At 45.2% G+C, this 8,294-nt stretch overlaps 1 protein-coding gene across 3 annotated transcripts in view; it reads right to left on the bottom strand.

The window, feature by feature from the left end:
* The window catches only part of Arl13b (ADP ribosylation factor like GTPase 13B), an 85,339-nt gene that overhangs the window by 72,128 nt on the left and 4,917 nt on the right, over positions 1–8,294 (bottom strand). The window contains exon 1 of one of the 3 annotated variants that reach the window (XM_023719242.1): positions 4,093–4,133. The exons of the other annotated variants lie outside the window; for them this stretch is intronic. The gene's annotated coding sequence lies outside the window, so the exon portion shown is untranslated. Of the gene's footprint in view, positions 1–4,092; positions 4,134–8,294 lie in introns of those variants that run through there. 3 annotated transcript variants of the gene reach the window in all.

Consider the following 8,294-nt stretch of genomic DNA (forward strand, 5'->3'; position numbering starts at 1 on the left):
CTTGGACAGGTGACCCAGTGCAAAGGCAAAGGTCAGAGGCTCAGCACACTCAGGACACAGGAAGCCCACTGTTAATCATCTAACAGCCCCCCCAACCACCATATCTGTGTGTGTGTGTGTGTGTGTGTGTGTGTGTGTGTGTGTAAAATAAAAACCAAAAAGCATCAGGGATGCAGCTCAGTGCTAACAGAGCACAGCACGGTACACGAGGGGACAAACGCTTCTAGGGCTTTTTCATCCTAAGGTGCTACAATTCCTGCTAAGCATAACAGGCACGAGAGGGATAAAAAGAAGCAGCACGTCCTGTTACGTCAGCATACAGCACTCAAACTAATCCTCCTTAATCTACACGTTGAGCTTAATGCAGAAATTAAGACCTCAGCAGCTGCTGTAAGTGGTCCAGATTTAGTTATAGTTGTTTAGACCCAAAAAAGGTGGTATTAAGGAAATATTCCCCAATTTTAAAAATCCCAGTCAGGGTGCTATCTATCCATTCATCGCCTTTCATCCTCCTCCACAGCAAGCACAATACGCGCCACTAGACACCACACGCTGCAGAAAGCACTGAGCGACCTTGGTTAGTGGAGCAGCCGAGTCTTTTCTTTTAGATTGGGTCACAGTGAGCAATAATTTCCAAATAAACTGGAAAAAACCTTTGACAGAATTATTACACTGAAAACATACACAGGCAAGAAACTAGTTCCAAAGAAGGTTAGTGCTGGAATGAATGGTGGGGGCTAAACAGAGTTCAGGAAGCTGCAAGGATTTTTTGACTTTTTTTTTTTTTTTCAAAACTAAAATTGAACAGCTGAGAATATAGCTCAGTGGTAAATCCCCAAATTCAATCCCCATTGCCACCCCAAAACTTAAAATAAGTAAAACTGAAACAGTGATACCAAGGGTTAGTATTAGAAAATGTGAACGGCAAGCCTATTGGTACTTGCTTTTAAAAATAATTATAAAAATATTTTTATTATTTTGTATGATAAATCTCATTGCCAGAACGCTGCACACACACTGGTCCGCTTGCCTCGGCAGGGCCATTCCTGAAGCCATACTCTTAGCAAACACAGCACTCGCACTCTTCTCCCAGACTCAGCTAACATTACACCCCTTGCTTTCCGACTCTCTTGCCTCGTGAACGACCTCTGGTTGGTTCTTGCATTCTACCTCCACATTTTACTCGTAGTATTTCCTCGCCTACGTGCTGCACGTGGTAAATCCCAGCAGCTCTGAGTATCCAGGGGAGAATTCGGGAAGGGTGAGGACGTGCTACAAGGCCCAGATAGCCACTGGGGACCACGGCTTCCCAGACCCTGTGCTCCGCTCCCAGAATCAAGGCTGCATCCTTTACACAAACTGCAATTAACATAGAAAAGTTTAAAAAAAAAAAAGTATGAAAGTATTTGTGGAAAAAGTATAGAGGAATACAATCTTGACTGTTGATGAAATTTCTAAAATTGTACTGAAGGAATACATATTTAAATAAAGAACTTTACAAAGTCTATACCTTAAAGAAAATCACCAAATTAACACAACAAATGGAAGGACAATATATGCAACATATACTACAAAGAAGTGGTTATCACTACAAACACTTAAGAAATCTTTTTAAAACTTCAATGAAAAAGGACCTGTCCAGTGCAGGAGTGAGGGACACTACAAAGGAAATCAAGGCGAGACCTGAAGAAGATAAGGCCTTTCTGAAGGGCAATTTGGCAGTATGGAGAAGTAAAAGAAACATTCAGGCAAAGTAAAATTCGGAAGAGTTTCTTCGGGATTCACCAGCCACGTACTGGACAGCACTAAACCATGAGCCGTGAAGCACTCCTGAAGGAGAAAACGCCAGCTGAGATTTGAAGCTGGAGTAGAGGAAGCTACAAAAAAAGGGCATTCCACGTGGAAACGTAGTGTGCAGGGACCTGAAGTACTCCAAAGGGGCCAACCAGAGAAGAAAGACTGGTTTGAGATGGACAGGACTCCACCCAAACCAAGAGGAGCCCGTAAGAACTTCAGAGAGCTCCCAAGGGCAACTGGAAATACTCAAGACATTAAATCAGTCCAAGCAGCTAGTGAGACCGTCTCAAAATTAAAAAAAAAGGACAACAAAAAAAAAATAGTGACCAAAAAAAAAAAAAAAAAAAACTGAAAAAAGCATAGACAACTGACCAGAAGGAAACACTGGAAAGTTTATCTATAAAGAAAATTTGTGGCTGGCAAGATAGCTCAGCAGTCTAGAGCACCTGCTTAGGTCAGCTCACGGGGACCAAGGTTGGATACCAGCCACGCCCGCCACTAGAGTGGGCTAAGCCAGCCACCAAGAAAAGAAAAAAAAAAAAATTGTAAAAGAACAGAAACAAATTAAAACAGACACAATGAATATAGGAAGATGGATACAATGAAGGAAGTTTAAGAAATTTAATAATTCCTCTTCCTGAGCTGGGGAGATAGCTCGGCCATCTAAACACCTGCCTGGCAAACACAAGGACCCAAGTTTGAGTCCCTGTACCAAATCAGGCGTGGTGGCGAATGCCTATAATTCCAGTGCTGGGAAGCTGAAACAGGAAGATCACGAGTCTGAGCTGTGTAGTGAGACGCTGTACCAGATAAGCAAATAAATAAATAATTCCTCTTCCTATGGCTCCAGTTACCTGTGCTGGGTTAGCGCTCCACTACTACCGCAACAAGTCACAAGTAAATCACAGCCTAATTCTGGCTCACGGTACGGAGGATGCCAGCATGCCTGATGTGCCCACACTGGGGCCTCAGGCAAGACATCACAGTGGACACACACATGGGACAGCAGCACTTGAAAGAGGGGATTAAAAAAAAAAAAAAGAGTAGTTAAATATAGTGAATGCTGCGGCCCAGTGTCGTCCCACGAAAAGCTAGGCTCACAAGAACAGCGTGTCCTCGTCACCTGATTCACCAGCTCTGGCATCCTGTGACCTCTGGCTCTTCCTCCAAGTTGAAATGGTCATGGAAAATATGCATTTTGAATCCACTCATGGCAGCCGGGCTAGGACAGCTAAAGACACTCACGAAAAAGGATGTACACTGTTCGAAGTCAGAGTAATGACTTTGCTTAAGAGACTGTAATATTTTCTATCTGGGTGCTTGTTAACAGGTACATTCACTCAAGAAAAGGTGCTGACTTCTCCGCATTCTGAGGGCTGGTATCCTCTGCACATGTGTTGTACTTCAATACACTGCACAAGTCAAACCAGGAGGGAGAGGAGGACCTCAGAAGTCCAGCCACTGAGTGTGGAGCGGCAGCACAGCAGGTCGCATTAAACGTGAACTCTGCTGCAACGTCCACCAGAGACGGGACGTGAGGCCTTGGGGCAGTATGTGGCACGGGGATATAACTAAGGTACCCGCAAGGTATCGGAACTGTTTAAAAATTACACTCACATTAAACAGCTGAACTAGAAAAAAGAAATTTTTTTCCCTACCAGTAAACAACTAGACAACAGGAACCTGTGTGTCTTAGACTAGATTCAGAGATTGACTGATTTATTTAAAAGTCTATTTGGAAAAGTTATATTCTAGACTTTGACTCCATCAAGTTAGAGGATTCACCTAGGTGTCTCATACATCGACACGGTCCAGAAAGGCCCAAGATGACCAACTGTCTTGAGACTTGTCCTGGATGGGGACTCTGGCTTACAGAAATGTTCCCTACATTGGTCACACAAACGTGTGTATGTATCAAATCTCATTAAATGTATTTATAAAGAGTGAATGCAATCTATAGAAAATGTAATTGAAAAAATAAACTGACTAAAAAAGAAAAACTTTAAAAAAGAAAAAGGATTTCAGTAACTGGCAAGAATGATGGGATAATTGTGTTTGAAGTAAAGGAGACTATTTTAAAAGGTATTAACAGTGATATGTCTTTTACTGTAATATATTTTTAAAAATAGAAAGGCACACTATATTTTTCTATTAGCATAAGTCAGGAAGCAAGAGAACAAGGAAGAGGCTGGGCTCCCTCAACCCCTCCGGGGACACACCCCCAACAACTCAACTCCTTAGGCCCCGCCTCCTGAAGATTCACAGCCGCCCAACAGCACCGCCCTGGGAACAAACCTTTAACATACCGACTTTTCAGGGACACACAGCCCAACCATAGCATACAGCCAACCACAGCCCAAAAATATTACAACAGAAAGTTCCAGAATCAATTCAGAAGCTTTACATTGCGACCCACTCACAAATCTAATATGCCACCCCACTCTGAACTGCCACGTACAGATGAGAATTTGTACATGCTACCCACTCATTAATCCCTTAGTGTCCCTTCCTTTCATCAAATGACTTTATCACAGTGCTTGTGTTGTGGTCAATTTACCCTCATTTAACTTAATGGCTCCCAAATGCAAGGGTATTAATGCCAGTTTTAGAAATGCATTAGTTTGGACTGTACCCCTCACAGATAAGAAGTATTGCATTAAACAACAGAAACAGGGACTTGACAATGTGAGGGAAAAAAAGCACGAAGAGGGCCAGGAAGATAGCTCAGTGGTCTAAAGCGCCTACTTAAGCAAGCTCAGGCAAGGTCGCAGGGACCGTAGTTCAATCCCTGGTACCACATTCTGTACCAGCCCCACCCTCAGAGTGGGCTGAGCAGGCCACATTAAATGAAAAAAAAAAAAAAAAAGCACAAAGAGATGTCTAAAAGCATTCTCAGCTTCTGATTTATGTAACAGGAAAGCAGAAAAAATTGACAATACAACACACAAGAGAAGTAACAGACACATGCAGCATAGAAATGAAAGAGCCAAAGCTCCGTTTTAGACATGCTGAGAGGAGGGCTCCATGACAACGTGGGTCCACAGAGCTCGAGATGACAGGCCATCTTCGTACTGGACGCATGTTCTGATAGGAGCTGGAATGCTCGTATGGGACTGGTCACACAGGGAAAGAGTCCTAGGAGGATACGGAAGCACCGAGAGCTGACGACAGACCCGCAGGGAGACGGGAGAAACACCGCCAATGGAGTCCTAGGATGAGGCCAAGAAGAAAGGGGCGAATCACTCCAGGGACAGCAAATACAACAACGGCCTCCAAGGCCTCCACACTCCACTATAAGTGTGCCTAAGCTTCTTCACGCGCAAGAGGGAATTCTGCAGACGCGATGAAAGGGCTTTAAATGGAGAGCTTATTTTGGATTACAGAAGTGGGTCCAGTATAATACAAGATTTCTCACAAGGAGGTGGGTGATCAGAGAGAAAAGGTGTCAGGCTGAGAGGTTTAAGTAAGAGAAGGGGCTGTGCTGGTTAATCTTGACTGTCGACTTACTGGAGTAAGAGACTCTGGGAGAGAATGCGGGCACACGTATGTGCACACACATGCTAAGAAGAAGTGGATGCTTCCAAAACGTGTTTCTGATTTGAGCAACAGGAAAGGAGAACAGACAATTTCTGCTCCCACTCACTAACCAGGTCATAGCTAAAGGAGCTACCAGAAAGAGGGGCTCAGCTGGAGGACATGCACCAGAGGCGCGTGACCTTGGGGCTGCCCCTGGCCCCTGACCACCGCCTCTCCAACCCCAGGGCATGAGCAATGATACCATCCCACGATGATGTTCACGCCTTGGAGCAGCTGACGTGGGTGAGACCTCCGAAACAGCAAACGCAAACAGTCTTCGCATCCGTTAGGCTGGGTGCTGGGTCCTTGTCCCAGCAATGGACAGCAATGGGAAGGCTGGCCAACACAGGGGCCACAGACAGTGCAGGCAGGCTCCAGAAGCTCGAGAAGGCAAAGAAACACTGATGGTCCCCTTAGAACTTCCAGAAGATAGATGCACACCCTTACAGGTTAATTCTGGTTTTTTTTTTTAAATCTCACAGGTCTAAGATGGGGGCTGGGGACACAACTCAGTGGCTAACACCTTCCTGGCAAGCGCAAGGTCTTGAGTTTGATTTCTTGTATTAAAAAAAAAAAAAGAAGAAAAAAAAATTATAGGCCAGGGAAACAGCTCTGGCACATAGCACCTGCCTGATCCCTGGTACCTCCCCCAACCCCCGGAAAAAAAAAAAAAAAAAAATTCATGTCATTAAAAAAAAATGCAACTGTGGGCCGGCAAGATAGCTCAGCGGATGAAAGCACCTGCGGAGGCAGACGCAGGGACCAGGGTCTGATGCCCGGCTTGCCGGGACATGCTGATACAGTGACAGAGGGCACAGCGGTGCGCACCTGTAATCCCAGAGCTTGGAAGGCTGAAGAGAGGAGCATCACCGTGAGTCCAGATCTATGAGGTGAGGCCCGGCAGACCCTGTACTAAGAAAAAACCTGTAAGGTAATATACATGTATCGCTTCAAGTCATTAAGATCATCGTAATGTGTTAGAGCCGTGCAGTGGACAACCGGTGGCCACCCTGTAACGTCCAGCTGACCTGCACCAGCACGGTGCTGGACGCGGAGGGCCACCTAAGGGTTACTGCCAATAACACAAAAGGGGGCCCAGAGAGGAAGCGGAGGGGCTGCTGGCCCTCCTGGAGAAGCTGTCACACCCACCGGCTTTTCTGATAGGAACCTGCAGGAGCCCAGGAGGGCGTCGCCGAGGACGCAGTGGTCCTGCTCAGGGGTCTCTGCTCCTGACTCCGAGCACCACTCGTGGCTCCGGTGCCGATCCCTCAGCCTGCCGGCAGCCTTCATCCCGCTGGTACAGACTTCCTAGCTTCCGCCACTGACGCCGGCCGTCCCTGCGCGGGTCCAGGAAGCGGGCCTGCGTGGGAGCGGGTCGTGGGCTTCTGCGCTGCGGCTGCCCTCGTGGGAGGCTCGGTCATGGGCACCACGTCTTCAGCGGGACTCGTGCGGGGCATTCGTGGGGCATCCAGGCTGCAGCTGGACTCCTGGGCCGTCGGAGTGTGGCCAGACTTCCTGCGCTCTTTTGTACCAAACTCCTCTGCTGACTACTATAAAGTAATCCTATCAATTGCATGTCCTATATTAAATTATTTCCCTTATAAGCCCTGACTACAGCAAGCAGCAATGGAAAACTAAAGAAAAACTTACAAGAAAAGCTCTAAAGACTAAAGAGTTTGATAGTAAAACCGAGCAACACATTTTTCAGATAAAGTTTATACACCTGAAATTCTCTCTGTGATCTCACTTCAGTTGTATATCGAATTTTATACTTTAGGTCCAAAGAAGTGAAACACGGAGCACAAGTGTAGGTGCCCGACTGTGGTCTCAGTGCTCTGGGGCTAAAGCAGGAAAACCTTAAGATTCGGGTGCAGCCTGGGCCACTCAGTGACTTGGTGACACCTGTCTCAAAAAAAAAAAAAAAAAAAAAGCATCTGGGGCTACAGCTCAGTTTAAAGTCCCAGTTCAATTCCCAGCACTGCAAAATAAAAATAATAATTAAAAAAACTTTTTAAAAAATTTAAACTTGGAAAGAAAAACAACTCCTTTGACCAATAACAAAAAAAAATAAAAGATAAATCTAAAATATCAATTGAGAAGGATTAGCTATTTATCCATACTTGACTCCTAGAATCAGACGGAGTATTTACTCAATGGCTGCTATATGCCCAGGATCAACTATTCACATGGATTTTCTCTCTCGAAATGCCGCAAGACCAATTTACCAACACCCGACAAAGGGAAAAGGCTAAAACTCGCTGGACTCAGAAGCCAACTGGATGGACTCAAGCCCCACATGGAGGAGGCTGGCCGGCGGCCCTGGGTAACTACAACACGGCAAGACTCGCTGGCAGGGGCATCTTCGCTCCTCCACTCCACAGACTGTGCAGGACACATGACCTCTCTGTGTTCTTCCCAACAACGCAACAACTCAGTCAAATAACAACAAAAAAAGCCAAACAAATTGAGGAGCATTCCCGCCCCCCAAAAGGTGCTGATCAGCACTACTGAAAGTCTCAAGATTATTAAATATTATTAAAATCTGGGGAACTATCACAAATTGGAGAAGAGTAAAGACATTTGGAAAAATGTGGAATCTTAGATTACATAGTGGACAGAAAAGAAAAGACATTAGTCAAAATCTAATGAACTTTGGGCATGGTAGAACACACTTATAATCCCAGCACTCGGTAGGCTGAGGCAGGCGGGTCACTGTGAATTCCAGACCAACCTAGGCTACCCAGGGAGTTCAAGACCAGCGAGATCCTGTGTAAAAAAAAGAAAAAACCTGACGCATTTAGAATATTAAGGCTGAAGCTTTATGATCAAAGCAACTTGGTAATAATACTGCTCAGAAGTTATTGTTTTAATTTTGATCATATACTGGGAAAAGGGAATGAACTTTTTCTTTTTTTTTTTTT

This window comes from Octodon degus, unplaced genomic scaffold, assembly GCF_000260255.1.
Source record: "Octodon degus isolate 3935 unplaced genomic scaffold, OctDeg1.0 scaffold00066, whole genome shotgun sequence".
Lineage (NCBI taxonomy): Eukaryota > Metazoa > Chordata > Mammalia > Rodentia > Octodontidae > Octodon > Octodon degus.